Below are 16,893 nucleotides of genomic sequence, written 5' to 3'. Positions count from 1 at the left end.
CTGATCAGCCCCCAAACCAGTATTTGCCCTTCCTAAGAGTTTTATGAAGCTGCAGAAATGAGCAAACTTGGATTAGTCCTAAGCTCCCCTTCTAGAAGGCAGGGAGAGGCCAGGCAAGAGGCTGGGAGCCCCTTCGCCCTGCCTGCCCTGCCTGCCCTGCCCGCACCACGGAGGCAGCCCTGGCCACGGCTGGGGATGAGGATGCTCCCGCGCAGCCCTCGTGCTTCCCAGGGTCGCATCCCTCCCGCCATGAGTATCAGACGGGACTGGAAACGATCCCTGTGATAGCGGTCTGCGTTTGTCAGCGCCCTTCTCCCGACGCAAACCCCAGCCCGGGATGCAGCAGAGGAGATTTATTCCTTCTGACAGGTTCCGCACACACTGCTATTTTTCTTCATTGCTCTTGACACGTCTCCTGCCACACCGGGCAAACTTTGGGGTCGGCCGAGAGCCAGTGTTGGGCGGGGGGGGGAACACGTGAGCTGTTTTCAGATGGTTTATAAAATTAACATCCCCAAAGGATCCCGCCGTTTTCAGAGGTGAACTGGGTGACTGCGCCATGTCCGTTCTGGATGGTTTCATCACTGAGCGACTCCTTACGCAGCTTTTCCTTGTCTTTTCAACCAGGGAGCTTACCACCGCAGCCCAGCCGGGTATCGGGGGTGCCCTTCCGCAGCCGCCCTGAGCCCCTCGGCAGTGCCAGGGCAGCAGAGCCGGGCGAGAAGGGAAGCCTTGTTCCCAACGCGGGCTCTGGGGAGCGTACATCTGCAACGCCAGCCGAGCTCCCGAGCTCTCCTGCACCGCCTTGCTGCAAGTGCCCCGGGGCCACCGAGCTCCCCACAGAACCCCGCGGTGCCGCAGCCTGGGGATACCTTCCCACAGGGAGAAAAAGCATGCCTTGCCCTGAATTTTCCATACTAAAAAAAGAAAACCAAACAGCTTTTTCAGGAGAAATGTAGACCTAAAGCCTATGACCTGTTGTATTTTGATCCCAAACACAAGCAGCTCCATCCCGAAGCAGTCTCTTTCCTATACGTTTGGTGTTTTAATCAAAAATATTATTTCCTTTTTGTTGAAAGCAGATGCATTTTGTGTTTTCACTGAATGAAAATATAAGCTTTTAGAAAAAAAAACAATTTGGTGAAAACCTGTTAAATCAGCCCCATTTGTAGCACCCACGGAGAACTCGATCCCAACACCCAGCATTAGACCTGACTAACCACAACCCACATGCGTGCTTTGGGTCAGTCTCTTTTTTTTTTCCAGCACTCTGATTATTTTTTTCTCCTGAGGATGGGGCCGGGAAGGACTCAGCCTTCAGCCCAATACAAATCCTGCCCTTTCAGTAAAGTGTAATAAACTTCTTCCCCTGACACATAGGAAAATGTTTTAAGGCAAGACTTTATAGAGAGCATCAATCACTTCAGAGGTGATGGAATTGCTGCAGAATTATAAGCAAGTCTGAAGTGTCTACAGAGGACTCTAAACACTGTCTTCTATTTATTCTCTGTGTCCTTTGTAAATGTAAACTTCAGCGGAGTCCAGAGGCCCTTCCGTCTCCACAGCTTGTCAATCCAGCACCTTTCACCACCGCTAAAATCACAATTAAAAAAAAGGGGGATTACAAAAACAAACACAGAGCTCGCGCTCACGAGTGATGGCTGCAGACTGTTGTGCCGCCGGCCGTCTTCCCCCGGGAGCAGCGGTGGGATCCTGTCCCGTGCCTACATCTTCCCACCATTGGTGTGCAAGAGCAGGACCCCCAGAGCTACCTCCTCTCCGGCCCTCCTCGCCGATGACCATCTGCCGCAGTGGGCAGGAGGTGAGGAAGGAGCCGGGGTGATGCTGGAGGAAGGCGTGTGTCCTTGCCACAGCACCCGGTCCTGGGCACCCACCTGTGAACCCATCCTGTCCTCTGGAGGGGCAGGAGCGGGGAGAGAAAGACCCAAACTAAGTCCTGGAGAAAACAGGGACAGAGAGCTGGCTGGACACATGTGCACCCACGCGTGCCCTCCCTGTGCAAGGGCAGGTTTTTATCTCCTACAGACATTAGACTACCAGTGAGGAACGGTTAACGGTGCACCGCTGAATAAACACAGATTATGGCTCTGAAAGGCTCCCAGAAGATCAAGCAGAGGACAGTGCATTGACAGTGGGATGGAGTTGGGTGTGGGAGAGCCATCCCAGCTGGAACGCTGCTCAGAGGACCGAGCATGAGAGCGGGAAGTGACTTTCACTTCCACAGAAAAAAAAAAAAAAAAGATAAAAGCTCTTTAAAGTTTTGAAGGGAATCTATATTAAAAACATCTCGTTGCCAAAATAGCTGGAAAAAAATAATTTTATACATTGAAATGTCCCACAGCTGTTTTAGGAGAAAAAAAAAAAAAGGCCTGTTTTGAAAAATACCTTGCACAAGAGACTTGATCCATCCCTGGAGCAACCTCATCCCAGCCGGGGAACAAAGCCAGCACACTCAACGCAGAGCCTGCAGCGGGACAAGCTGCAATAATTTGTCCCTACCTTTGAAGGGGTCAGGAGATGCATGTGGAAATAAAACACTGGCGCCCTTTTAGTTATTTGCACTAGCAGATATTTTGGTAGATACAAGCAGCTCCTTCTTCACACACAACTGGGCACATTTATGAGCAGCGTTAACTCTGGGCAGACCTTACGTTAAACTGAGGAAAAGTCCTGCTATGGCTGACAACACAGGTCAAACCATAATCCACTTTACCTGTGGCTGAGGGATAATCCCAGGTCCCTCCTCGCTGGGAACTTGCTTTATCAGCCGATATGTCACTGGCTCTTGCCAGCATCTCTGGTCTTCCCAAAAGCCATTTGCCCAAAAAGACAATTCAGAACCCAATTATTTCGACAGTAAAGCAGCATTTTGGGGGCTCCCCCACCAGCTCATACCATCCCTCACCAAGTCATGCTAACAAGCCAGAGAGCAGAAAGGCAACACGGGGCACAAGCGCAGGGACGTCCCCCCCCCCCCCCTCCTGATGTGCGCTGTGACCTCACATCCCTCGCAGGGCTGGGGTCCCCCCGCAGGGCTGTGACCTCACACCCCCCCTCAGGGCTGGGGTCCCCCCGCAGGGATGTGACCCTGCACCCCCTCAGGGCTGTGACCCCGCAGGGTTGGGGACCCCTCTCAGGGCTGTGACCCCGCAGGGATGCGACCCTGCACCCCCTCAGGGCTGTGACCCCGCAGGGATGGGGACCCCTCTCAGGGCTGTGACCCCGCAGGGATGCGACCCTGCACCCCCTCAGGGCTGTGACCCCGCAGGGTTGGGGTCCCCCCTCAGGGCTGTGACCCCGCACCCCGCAGGGTTGGGGTCCCCCCTCAGGGCTGTGACCCCGCACCCCGCAGGGCTGCCGCCGGCGCGGGGCTCCCGGTGGCCGCGGGCCGGTAGCCAGCAGGTAGCGCTGCGGGGCCGTTCCCGGGCCCGGCGGACTCCACCGTGTCCCCGCCGCCTCTCCGGGACCCGCCGGCCGGGAACGCCCGAGCTGCGGCACTGCGGGGGGGGGGGGGGGGGGGTTCGTGTTTCCATCCTCCCCGGGCACCCCCGCGGGTCCCCCGGGTCCCCCCGCAGGCGAAGGCATCCCCCCCCCGCAGGGACCACGGCCACGCGTGACAATGAACTTCAGGGCTTGCGCAGCACAACCTTGTCTCATCAGCTGCAAACCGGACTCGGACCCGGCCCTCGGGCAGGTGCTCAGGACACGACCGAGCACGCAATCCCACAGCAGACTCCTGCTTCACGCCTCCGCCACGCACCGGCACCCGCCATCCGTCGGGATGCCCAGTGCCAGATGTGCCCAGCGGGTGCGGGATGCTTCGGGAGCCCCAGCCAGCCAAGATCAGAGTTAGAGTTTTCCTTTCTGTGACCCCGGACTCCCATCCCTTGCCGCTGCCTGCGTTTAACTTGCAGAACTGCAAGGAAAGGATCAGTCGGTGAGCGTTATCGAGCCCTTTCGCCGTGGCAGCCGTCTTGCTGCTATCACAGTAATTAATAATAGTGTTATCAGGGGCACAAGGCAAACCCTTCCTTTCTGCACTGCTTGGTTCTTCCCTTCCGATAACAGAAACGATTCCAGGGATGCCAGGAGACGGCTCCCTGCAAACTCCCCGCCGTGCGCCTGGACCCGAAGCGCAGGGCAGGAGCAGAGCCTCTGACAGGAGCGCTCTCGGCTGCCAGGTGGGTTGTGAAAACAAAATCTGCCTCTTACGCAACTCCTTAGCGAGCTAAGAATAGCTCCGAAGCGATCTTTCCTCAATTGCAGGATCAGATTCCTCCTCTTAATGAATGGGCTTGATTTGTCATTAGTTACAAAGGAAAGGAGCAGAGGTGAGGGAAAATCAAGTCTCAAATTCGGACAGGCTCCAGCGCCGCGCTGCCAGCTCACCCCTTACACGGGCTGACGCTGAGCTGCAGACCAGTTCCAGCTCCTGCACGTGGGTTAGAGACACTGGTGCTGGGTGGCACCATCCTCACCGCTGCTGCCGTGATGGGGGCAGCATCCCGGCGCTGGGCTCAGGAAGGGTTCCAGGCCCAAAGAGAGGTGGCAAGGAGGGCAAGTGCTGCAGACCGGCTGGGGGAAGAGAGGGCCAGGGACCTTCCAGCCTCTTGTTTCACTCCTCTGAGGAAAAACTTGAAGGCTAAATTTTCCAACTCTGCCCTGGGAAAACAGGTTTCCCAGCGCTGAACTGGGAACCGGGCTTTTCAATCCTATTTGTGACTCCGGCACGGCCTGGGCTGTCCTACGGCCATCGATAGTGAGATCAACCCAGTGACCTTCAGCCTCACAAGGACGAGCCTCTGCCCTCGTGCTAACAGGGAGTGTGATTAAATGCAGCTCCTCGCTGGTGAGCGTCTCCTGGACCAGCTGTTAATGGGAATGTGGTCATGACCCACAGCCAGTTTCAGATCTGCCCGCTAACTTAAGCAGAGCCCTGTCTGGACACACGAAATCTCTGGCCATGGCAGGGGCAGCAGGATACAATCATGTGTCCGGGGCAGTGCGAGGGGCTGGCAGCACCTCCCTGGCACGGCAGCGATGTGCCCGTGCGCACGCGTGGGTACAAACTCACCCTCCTGCAGAAGCCATCTTCTCGAGCAGCTCCCGCGCCCGCAGCAGGCAGCAGCACGTGTCCTCCTCCGCCTGGCCCTCCTGCCTGTGACGGTGGCGGCAGCTTGAACCACGAGTGCTGCCGGCGGGAGATCTGTGCAGATAGGGAAGGGGAATACGGTCACGTTTGCAACAGGTCCTTTTCCTGGCGTGCTCCAGAACAAACATCCCGGTGGCCCCAGCACTCGCAGCGGCCGCGCTGCCTCCCGGCTGCGATGCAAACAGCTGATCCGTGTAGGATCGCACCCGCAGCCTTTCCCAGGGGCTGACCCAAAGCACCCCTGCCTCCCCAGCTCAGTGCGTGGCCTCAATAACTTTCCACAGGCGTTTGTTTTCACTGAAGAGCTGCTGTAGCAAAAGTTCAATACCAGCAAAAGCTGGCAGGGAATCCAGGGGCCAAGTCTGGAGTAAAATTCTGATAATGCTGTGTTTATACCAGGAATTTCTTTGGCAGATAAATCAAGTGAGTGAAGTAACAGATGGGAACTAGCTGGAGACACTGTAATGGGAATTTCAGCGCAGGGCCAGGTTGGCAGCTCACCCTCTGCAAACGCCGCTGCCACCTCTGCCCAGGAGCAGCGAGGAGTTTGGACGGAGACCGGTGCCGCAGCCCCGCGCCGGAGCAAAGCAGCACCCAGGGGTGCAGCGTGGCCAGGGTGGCACCTGGCCACCACGTGTGAGCTCTCCTCCAACAGCTAGAAGAGAGGAGCCAGGGCAGCATCGCGTGGCCCCGGGCACACGCCGACCCGTGTTTCCAGCCCCGCGGCGCTCGAGAAATGACACGTATTGAGGGCATCGCCAAAGGAAAGGTCTCGTGCTCTGTGGAGGCAGGGCACAGGCAGCAGCGAGCACCGAGCACCCTCGCCTTCACTACCCGCTGGTTTTGCTAGCTCTCAGGTTGCACTCGGAGTTTAAAAACACACAAGGTCAAAATTCCCCAGGGAGCAGAGGACCAGCCTGGGCAGAGCTCGCAAGGCTCTGGCATGTCAGTCCCTGGGGGGCCAGATGCCAGCTACCACCACGGCTGACTTTTATTTCCCGGTGGTTGGGATGCCAAACTCCTCCCAGACTGGGGAATTATTCCCAGTGTCAGCCACTCAGGAACACCCCACATGCTTGTTTAAACAGCATCAGCCCGCAGCCGTGCCTGGTGTCCCCAGGTGCTGCTCCGAGGAGCGACCGGCTGCCTGGTCTGGTGAAGGGCAGGGAGCAGACGTACCAGGAGGCGAGACCACAGAGGAGAGTGTGGGAAACGCTTCGCCGACCACAGGCAGCTGTTGGCAAGAGACTATGACCTTCCCATCGCTTCCTTCTTCATTTGGAGGGGAACAAGATGGATTCTGATTTTTGTCTCAGTAACCGCAACAAGCCAAAACACACCCTTAGCAGCAATGCGCAAACGGGAAGGCAGCAGCAGTCCAGCCAGTGCTGTGCAAACAAAAGCAACGAGACAAAAGCCTTCCCCTAGCTCAGCCCTGGCATAACACCGGCAGCAGTAAGCACAGGCTGTTGGAAATTACTCCAGGATGACCTCTTTATGTTGTGGGTCCTGGAAAGCGACCTACCCAAGCTATGTGATCACCTTGGAGTGCCTCAGCTCCTCCAGAGAACTGCTGCGCTGCTCCGGCAGCCGGCCCGGGCAGCAGGAGCCGGGCGCACGGGTTGGCAGCACCCGCGGGCAAACGTGGGAACGTGCAACCAGGAGCCCGGGTGCCCGGGGAGGACGTGCCCAGGGACACATGCTTGAGTAGGGTTTTAACTGCTCCCTGGGTTCTCCTAAGAGCTCTTGCGATAAAGCTGCACACATTTTTACTAAGCATGATTTGTGAGAGCCAACAGGTTATTTTAATGATACAGCAGCTTGCTGAGGAAATATCACTTCCCCTCCTGCTTAGTCCTCCCAACAGGCTACAACAGAGAGCTCCAGGCCAAGGGTATCCATTTGATCACGACAGTCTCTTGCAGAGCAAGAGATCCAGGTTAGCCAGGGTAGACTGGTGACTCTTTGATCTCTTCATAAATCTATCAAATCCAGCTCAGTGCTGCCTGCAAAGCTTGCCAGCAGCGCCAGCACCAGAGCCACAAGCACACGTGCTCCTACTACCCCCCCAAGGCTCAGACCCCCTGAACATGTCCACAGCATGGCTCCAGCTCCCATAGCACGGAGGACGCGTGCTCAGGTGCGAGCTCCGAGCCAGCCGTGGACCGGGAGCACTGAGAAGGGCAGAGCCGGCCACCGGCATGGTCCTGGGCCCTGCTGCCCTGCCCCAGCTCTGCAGCCAGCTCCTCGGAGCCACGTCCCGGAGCCAGCGAGGCTTCCAGCCCTGGGGCCCAGCACCGCACTGAATGAGCCGCTCTCTCCTCAGGCTGCAGCAGGGGAACATATGGGACCCGTTAGCTGGAAGCATATAAAATTCAAAGTTGTATTAGTCATCGGCTCCGTCATGTTCATTCCACCGCTGGTAGACACTACTCTTGCAGAAGCAACCAACAACTGCTTGTGTTTCTACTGTCAACTCCAATAAACAACTGTGTTTAATGCTGCGGAGGGGGGAGGGAGCTCGGAAATTCAATCCAAAAATAACAAGTTTCAAGCATGATATCCTCGCCAGCCGAATGGCTCGGTTTCTCCCCCGGTTTGCCATGCTGCACCAGAGGGAAGCAGGGTCTAAAAGTCGAGATGACCCACCGTTAATAAATCACCGACCTCCCGCGCGCTGTCCCAGCAGCCCTCCTGCATCAGCCTGCCACACGGCCGCGCATTTTTCAGCATGCAGGACCCCGTGAATCACGCGCCATTAACATTCTTAGAGTGACATCTCCCAAAATATTTCAGGGATAAATAGGTTGCTGGATGATTTGCAAAGCATTTAGGCAAAATTATTAGGAGGTGCATTGGTGGGGAGCCAAGGGCTGGATCCCGATGGGCGACGCGCTCACATGGATCGCTCGGATGGCGCATGGCTCACCCCATGGCCCCGGGGAGCTCACCCGGGCACTGTGGGCACCCAGCTGGGTGCTCCCCCAGCAGACAGCGTCACGCGCCAGCCGGTAAACACGGCATAACTCTTGCCCTCATAAAGGGCTTAAGTGCCCTGGCGCTGCTGGATAAACAGGACCGTGCTGAATGCATACAGCGACTTGGCAGAAAGCCCTTTAGGCATCTCAGCATCTTCACAAGCCCTCCTGTGCCCCACGAGTGGCTTCGCCATCAGAAAGGATCAGTGCCACGCCAGCCCATCGCCTGCCCGCTGCCCTGCTGCCCACCCCGCGGCATGGCCAGGTACCGGCAGGCAGGATTCAGCCAGCCGAGGGGGGGAATTAGACATCAAAAAGAAGGCAGGCAGGAACACGGAAAGCCCCCACCATCTGTTTCCACAGCCGCAGCTTCACATACCCCTGCTCTGCCCGTAGATCAAAGCAGCGGCCATGGCGCTGATTAGCATCGTCCCGCAGAGCAGCCGACCGACCCGACCCCCACGCAGCTGAAACCCACCGGCCAGAGGGAGAGAGCAGCCATCGAGGTGGGAGAAGAGGAGCTGGGGTTAATGCGAAGGGGTGCCCGGCTTGCAGATCCAGCCCTGGGGAACCTGCCGGAGACAGGAGCACCATCCTCGGATGGGAGCATCTGCAGAGGGTCCCCAGCAGAGAAGGAGGAGAGCCTGCGGGGACGGGAGTCCCGTCCCACACCGCCAGCCTGCAGAAACACAGCGAGCATCACCTCATTTTCAGGGAGAGACCAAGATTTTGGCAGAGTGCGGAGAAGGTGTCTGCCAGCAGAGCCCACAGCCTGCCCTCACAACACTCTGCTCGTAATGAAGAGCAAAAGTTTTCACAGAAGAAAGCCGGGGCAGGCCTGACATCTGCGCTTCTCCCTCCAGCACTTCCCTCTGGCTCCTATCAGGAGCTGCCCTGTCCCTGCGGCACGGGGACATTCACCCCTCGACATGGGAGAGGGTCCCTCCTGCCATAACCCACCACGAGACCTTCAGGAGAGCAAACCAGCTCCTGGCGCAGCAGGGCTGATGCAGATGTCCCCACCCCGGCATTAACATCTCCGTGTAAGGGATTTCCAGGAAAACTGTTAGTGTACTTTCTAAACCAGTAACAAATCTTGTCCCAGATTAATACGAGATGAAAGCAAAGATGCTTTGTCCTGCTGTGTGGCGTGCCCCAAAATTAGGAAGGGTTTTGCAAGGGTGTCTCGGGATATCACGTTCCCACTAGCATCTTCCCAAGGACGTCAGCTCAGGACGGGCAGCAATATCAGTAACACTACACATACGTTTAATCACCTTCTCTCATACGTTGCGCTCTCATTTTTCATTGACTCTTCCAGTTGAAGCTCCAGCCCAGCCATATGCAGACTGCGGGTGCCCTCGCGTCTTGTGTTCGCGCAAAAGAAAAAACTAAAATTAAGAAACAGATCACGACCACGCACTCGCAGCTCACTCCTGCAGCAGCGCAGCCACCTCCAGCCCAGCCGGGGAAGCCGCCGGAGCTGAGCCGGAGCCGTTCCCACCTTCCCACCTCTCTATATGGAAACCCAACCCGTCTGGCCAAGGAGCCGGGACCGGGGCACGGGGGATGTGGAGTGAGAGGTTCCCGCAGAGCCAAACTGGAAGAGACAAGAAGAAATAAACACGCAGCGGCAAGACGGCAGGCGGGGGTCCCGGGGGGCACGCACCCAGCCCATGGCGGAGGGGCAGATCCAGGTGATAACGGGAGCTCCCAGAGAGGATCCCGCAGAGCTCGGCGCATCTGTCCCTCATCAACGGCACTGCCAGACCCGACGGGAGACCCCAGGTGAAAAAAGAGCCAAGGTTACTCATGCTCAGTTAGTTCAAGAAAAAAGTGTTTTGCAAGAATCTCTCTTCATTACATTTTGGAGGTGATGCGGAGTTCTGAGCTGTTAGAGGGCTGGGCAGCTGCTGCTGGAAAACCTGAGTTAGGGAGAGAAATGTCACCCCAAATTTATTGTATTTACTTTCTCCAGTGTTTTCAGAATTTTTTACTCTTCAATAGTTTATATTATACACATTTATCAGCTTTCCTTCAGGCTTTTAACCCCAGATTCACTGTCTCAGGTTATAGCAGAGAGTGATGAAACGGGTATTCCTGGGGCTGAACGCTGGCATCTGCTCAGGGGACGGGTTGTGGCCAAAATTTAATTAATGAAATGGTCAGAACAAGGGCTGCTGCACACTGAAATCTTCTGTGCCCCTGGTGCTGTGGGCTTCCCACGGATCTCCTCACCTCCTCTCCGATGTGGGACTTCCCAGCTGCTAGAAGCACCCACATATTTTATCACCGGCTCTATCAATATATTTGTTACTCATCAGCACTAGATGTTTTCTTTTTATTTTTTCAGTGAAGAGATGGGCAAACCCACATTTTGTCCAAAGAGGTGTGCAGCTAAAATGGCCTATTTTGTAGAAACCTTATTTCTACGGAGCATTTACAACCCTCTGAGAACCCAAGGCAGCCACCAGTGAAACAAACCCCACCAGGCTGTGTCCTGCCTGTAAGGAACAGCAGAAGGGTGAAACTCCCCAAGATCAGAGGATATCACAGAAGCGAAGGGGGGAACGTGAGCAAAAGTAGCATTTAAAGCCTGGCAAATGTATAGGTAATGAGTAAAATTAACTCCCTGGCCGTGAAACTATTGAACACCGCAGCCCCAAAAGAGGACAATGGGATCAAAGTCGGGAATTCCCTGCCAGCCTCAATGGAGCGCCCGCCGGGTGCCGGGCTGCGTGCCCGCCGTAATGCCCGGGGGCCATAAGCTGCTCAGGAAAGTTCAAAGGAGCCCACACAGCCTCGCACGGTTCCCCCCTTTCCGGGGGCTCGCTTCCCAAAGGGAGGGGAGCAGGGCCGGCGGCGGGGGCTCCCGGCTGCCCGCAGGGAGGGTAAAGGGGCCGGAGACACCCACAGTGACCCCAGAGCCTGGAAGGGCCAGAGAACCTCCCCCGGCCATGGGATAATGCACGCTCCCGCTGGCAGGATTAGCCATATAGCAGGACAGCTGAATCAGACGCTCAGCCCTTAACAGGATTACGCTCTCAGGAACGCCAGTGAAAATACAGACACCCTGCCTGCGGGTGCAGCTGGGGCAGCTCGGCGCTGCCTCCGCTCCCCTGCAGCCCCCCCTGCTCACAGAGCGTCCCCGCGGGTCCCCGGGGTGGGAGATACGCTCCGGGTTTGTCTGAAATGTCATAATAAAGTGTTGGGCTGAACTCCTATGCACGCACGGAGAATGGGCTCAGCTTTCCGCCAGCCACAGGGGATTTGGGCTGCTCCGGGGTGCATGCTGACCCCAGCTTTCCAGCCGCTCCTAGAGCATCTCAGCAGGCAGGACCAGGAGGCTGCCGTGCTCTGGCCGTCGGGGTGTCTGGACCTGATCCTCGACCCTGTGCCACCCCAGCAGCACGCGCTGCCGTCACCTCTAGCTGCAACACGCTGAAACCTTGGTGAGCCACCACCCGCGGGTTGCAGAAGGGACAGCACACGGCAGTGCCCTTGCAGCTGGGATCCCGTCCCAGCATCGCCAGGAGCAGGTCGGAGCCCACCGGGAGCGGAGGGGCTGTTCCTCAGGGCACGCACACCGCAGGGCGCTGGGCAGGGAAGGGGCAGCCCAGCACCAGACACAACCAGACAGCGGACATTTTCCACTTCCAGCTTTGATCGGATATCCCTGCTATCCAGGGAAGTCTTTCCATATTCTCTAGTAACTCTGCATCAAACCCTCAATTTCCTTGGAAAGACAAACCTTCAGGTGTCCAACATAAGGGTCTTCACATTCCTCCAGAGAGCCTGGATGCTTCCCGAGCCACACTCCTCACCCACCAGGATTAACTGAATAATGAGGTCAACAGCAAAGCAAGAATGCAGCTCAGTGAGATGCTGCTCTCATGACATCTCTGTTTCCTTGAACAGTGGATTTGCCCCAGAGCAGACATTTTTAAGGCACGGGGAAGCACCAAGCGAAACAGAGCTGTACAATTTCCACGTTAACAACGATTTTCACCTGCTCCAGCCTGCAATCTCCACAATAGCTCCCGCTGCCTAACGCCGGTTCCCAACGCAGCGGCGCGCAGGTTATCAGAGCAAACGCTCTGTTCTTGGCACACCGGGGCTGAAAGCACAGCTTGCTGCCCTGACTCCTTGTTGGATTTCAGAGAGGCTGGCAACTGAAAAGCTGATCCAATTTAGCCACAGTTCATTATCCGACATAGCATGACATTGGGACACTCGCAGACATAATCCAGCTTCCTCCTGCCCTGCAAGATGTATTGACCAAAGGCAAGAAAACAGAGCATTAATAGCTCTCTGCTGTGCAGATGAATACGGGCAGCAGCAGCAATGAGATTCTTTGGGCTATTTCTATCCAATCTCACACAAGAGTAAATCAGAAGCTTCTACAGACTTCCATTAAATTTCTCTCCATTAATACCAATGTAACAGAGGTCAGAATTTGTCCTCTTTTTTTATACTTTTCTGATATTTAAAAAAAAAATGCTAAAACTCTTCAGCTTCTAGCTGAGCTTAAGATAAAAGTTAACCTCTGAACCACAGCAGCATCTTTCATGTATGGCACAATACAGAGAGGGCTTTTTACAGCGAGTTTAGATCTGTAACACGTATTTCAGCCTGTCTCTATCTGCCCCCATCCTCACCTGACTCCGGGAGCCAGGGTACGAGGACAACACCCAACTTCACAGCACGCTTCAGACGGAGCGAGAACCACGAATGCCAGCTCTGCCCCTCCGAGCTCGAGGCCAGCCCATGTCACCGCGTGTAAGGCAGTCACACCGTGCCAACGAGAGCGGTCCCCAGTGAAACCCGCGGAACGAGACTGGCCAGGACTGGGTATAAACACGAGGAGAAAGAGGCCCCTGTTCCCTCTGCCCCCAAGAATGTCGCTCTTGCAGCAACAAAGAGATATTCATTAATTAAGACTCACAACTCTCATGCTGGAGAGGTTTCAGTACATATGCATTTTTTTAAAATACACATATGTGTGTGCACACCTATGCACACGCACACCCCAGCTCTCAGCATGTGAACGATCGTTAGCAGTTCTCGTTTCCACCGTCCATTGAAAGGGGACCTCAACAGTTCAGAACGGGAATAAAGGGCAGTGCTGTCTCCCTGGGGGGGATTTTGGGGAGGAGGGTGCAGATCCCAGCTGGAAAGCAGTCAGGGCTCCAGAGGTCCCGTCCCAGGCTCTGCGGGGAGCTGCGGTTTCGCAGCTCAGAGCAGCCCTGACACAGGCTGCTCTCACGCTCACTGCCTGCCTTTGTGGAGCAGCTCTCTGGGTATGTCGCGTCCACTCCAGATGGGTCTCATACAGGAGACAGCCTGGAACAGTCATGCTGGATGCCTGGAAAAGGAGGAGGCTCAAGAAAGCATCGCCTGGCCCTGCGGTGGGGTGTGCCAGACCTCCCAGCACTGCTCCGCAGAGGGTCACCGGTTCCAAGACTAAAGGGGGACCACACCGTGTCAGGACACCAGCAACCAGATCCCTCCCGAGAGCAGCGAGCGGAGCCGGGGTCCCGTCCCAGAGCTCCTGTCCCTGCCCCGCCGGGTGCGCAGAGCTGCCTCTACCACCTCCCGCTGCCTCCTTCCCTCCACCAGCAGAGTCAGAGGATGCTCCCAGCACACCGGCGTCTGGAAGGCGGCTGCTGCTCAATCCGCCAGGCAAGCTGAGCCTCCCAGCCCTTTGTTCGCCCGCAGCCTTGCCCGTTGGCTCCCATGCACACACCTCGTGCTGCAGAGAGCCCGTGCAGGGGCTGCAGCAGACTCCGGGACAGGGGTTATTAATAGCTATGGCCTCACTGGTGCTGCTGCCGGCTCCACGTAACGCCCGGTCCAGAGCGAACAAAGCTTGCGGCTGCTCCTCACCATCAGCGCGGCGGGACTGAGCGCAGCTCGCGTCCTGTCCCTCTGGGGTTCAGGCACAGAAAGCCCCGATCTGCTGCAGGCGCAGGCACGCACGGCAGCTCTGCCCAGCGGGGCTCTGCCCTGTCCCTTGCCCACGTACAGCTCCCAGGAGCGCCCAGCACCTCTTGGCATGGGCTGGCAGAAGCAGGCAGGGATGCTGCCTGTCCTCCTTTGGCTGAGCCTCCGTCAGCCCCTGCCCATCCGGAATCACACTTGAGAAACCGCATTTCATCCCTCCCCATGGGGCTGAGCAGCCCTGGCTGCTGTCCTGGCAGATGCCTCGCGTGAGGCAGCGTGTGGACTTTGTAATAACCTGTTATCTGATCTGGAGTTCTCTGGCCTTTGGTCTCAGGCAGACAGTCCTTCAAGCCCATTCAGGGACTATGAGTCACTGAAGAAGCACTTAAAATCCATCCTCGATGATAAGGTTAGAGCTATGTGCGGTGCATTTCCTGCCCTAGTTTGGAGTTACAGGCTCTCCATACTTCCTTGCTTATTCCACCTTCTCTTTCTCCTTCCAAATTCCCCGCCACACCGAACTGCAAAACTCTGACTGGTTCAGCGGAGATTCATCCGGACTCGGTGACTACGCCGGGGCTGCAACCGAGAGCACGCAGCTGGGAAAGATCAGGTCCGTGCTGTTCACAGCCCACCTGGGGAGGCACGGTGTTACCTGCTTCAAAGGACAGAACAAAAAAACGTGGGAACTTGGATCACGAAAGCTGCTGTGATGCTGCCACCAGCCCACGAGCAGCTCCTCGGCTCACCCCAGGACCGAGCAGAAAGCTCCGGGGCAGCTCGATCCCGCGGGGCTGCACACCGTGCTGGCTGCAGAACGGGCTCACAATGTAAAAGAAAAGGCAACTCACGGCTACCGAGCCGGCACTGGCTGCGCCGAGTGAACCACCTGCGGGTGCAGTCAGGGGTCTGGTCCCGCACGGGGAGCCAGGCTCGCCGTACAAAGGGTGCACAGCTCCAGGGCAGCAGACCGGCGGGTTTCTCACCTCCGCCTGGGCAAACGTGAACTCCGTGTCCGAGAGCCCCGGCAGCAGGCGAGCGCCGAGCGCGGGTGCGTGACCACGGCAGTGAATCGGCATCACTGTCGGGCACTCGTCCCAGCTGCATCCGCGGCTCGGCAGCATCCTCCTCACTATCTTACGCTATGCGTAGGATAAGAAATTTGCCTTACATTAGTGAAATGATTATTCTTAATACTTAGACACCAATCATATTCCCGAGGAAAAGGAAACATAAATCTTTCCTTGCACTGACAGCGACAACCCACATCCCTAGATATGAGGGAACTAATTAAGCCTGGTCATTCCAGCCAAAGCCCAACCAGCGTGTTAGTACAAGCTTTGCGGTCAAAGTATGTGCAGGATTTGGCCTTATTTCCCTATTTTTATTAATCACAGGAAAAATTCTCCATTTAGAAACAATGCTAGAGATATACCTGATAGGGGTTTTTTTTTCCCTTGGCCTCTTACCACTTGGCAACAGAGATGAAGTTCTGCCTTTGCAAAACATTTTGAAACCTGTTTCTGTTCCAATTCAGAATCACCCACCCCGAAGCTTTCCAGGTTATCTGTAAAAGAAAACCCAGAGAAATGGATGGCTTGAAATGTTTCAACTGATAAACTCTAAATATATTATTTTAACTGTAATTTTGTTTTGCCTTATAAAGTAGAAGGAAAATGTTAACATCACAGAACAAAAGTCATTGGAAATGGAAAAGGTTGTTTTGAAAACTCAGAAACGAAACATTTTGTGCCCTGGGGATCACCTTCCCTTTCCCCCAAAGCTTGACAGAGTTTCACAAAACATTTCAAGTTTGATGTGCTGTGTTTTGGGGGGGAGCTGAGCTGTCCCTCCTGGGGAGGACCAGGAAAAACTCCAGGAACAAAGAAAACAGCCAGAAACCAGAACACGGTGCAGCAGTGCCGCAGCGGTACCGGCCCCTCCAGCCAGGCTCCGGTGCTCCCGCGCTGGTTTAGACTTGGCTTTGGTGCTCCTGAGCCCTGTTTCAGCCCATCCAGCAGTGTCCGGAGGAGACCGAGGTGTCCCCACTGGCACGGGAAGGTGGATGCTCGGGGGACGTGGGACAGGCACCCCGCACTGCTCCGCTTCCGTAAAAACCATCCTCAAACCCTTGCCTGGTTATAAATAAAGCAGCCGCTGACCTCGGAGATTAATCAGTGGGCCGGTGTCTCTGCGTGATGTCACCCTGTGTTTTTCCACAGGCCTGTCAAATTTCAGCCCCGTCTGATCTGCCGATGACAGCCGGGGCTTGCGTCTGCCAGACAGCACCGGGACGGCCGCGGTCGGTGGGAGGGAGAAGCCGAGAGTGGAGACCGGCAGGATTTATGGCCGGTTTCTCCCCGGCATGCTCTCCCGCGCTCCCCGCCGCACACACAATACACAGATGCCTCTGGAGGATGACGGAAACCGGGGCTGCTTGGCGCGGCGTGGGTATTTTTAGGTGTTATTGCACCATTTCTGGCCTTCGGTGACTTTTATGACTAACGCAGCTGGATTTACGGCAATCAATCTGAACCTGGTCGCTCGTGCGCACCGAGCTGCGTTTTACCGGCCGAGAGGAGCCCGGCGGACGGGCAGGCGAGAAGGGAGGGATGGAGCTGCATGCAGGCTGATGCTGCAGTGCAGGATGGATCCCACGATGGGAAACTGTCTCTTCCCAGGGCACCACATCTGGCAAATGCCTCTGGGAAGGCACAAAACCTCCTAGGTGGAAACCCAGGTCTGACATCAGGCAGGGGTTTAATTTAACTATTCAATCTTTACCCGTGCTTGCAGCTG

At 56.2% G+C, this 16,893-nt stretch overlaps 1 long non-coding RNA gene across 1 annotated transcript; it reads right to left on the bottom strand.

Annotated features, from left to right (window-relative positions):
• Window positions 1-5,073: 5,073 nt before the first annotated feature.
• LOC142605202 (uncharacterized) lies at window positions 5,074-15,650 on the bottom strand. The gene is made up of 3 exons (XR_012838929.1): window positions 14,946-15,650; window positions 14,390-14,752; window positions 5,074-5,227 (listed from the first exon to the last, which is right to left on the bottom strand). It is a non-coding gene; the product is annotated as an uncharacterized LOC142605202 (long non-coding RNA).
• Between the last annotated feature and the right edge of the window lie 1,243 nt (window positions 15,651-16,893).

Source organism: Balearica regulorum, chromosome 25, assembly GCF_011004875.1.
Source record: "Balearica regulorum gibbericeps isolate bBalReg1 chromosome 25, bBalReg1.pri, whole genome shotgun sequence".
NCBI lineage: Eukaryota > Metazoa > Chordata > Aves > Gruiformes > Gruidae > Balearica > Balearica regulorum.
This window is presented reverse-complemented; position numbering and strand designations above follow the sequence as displayed.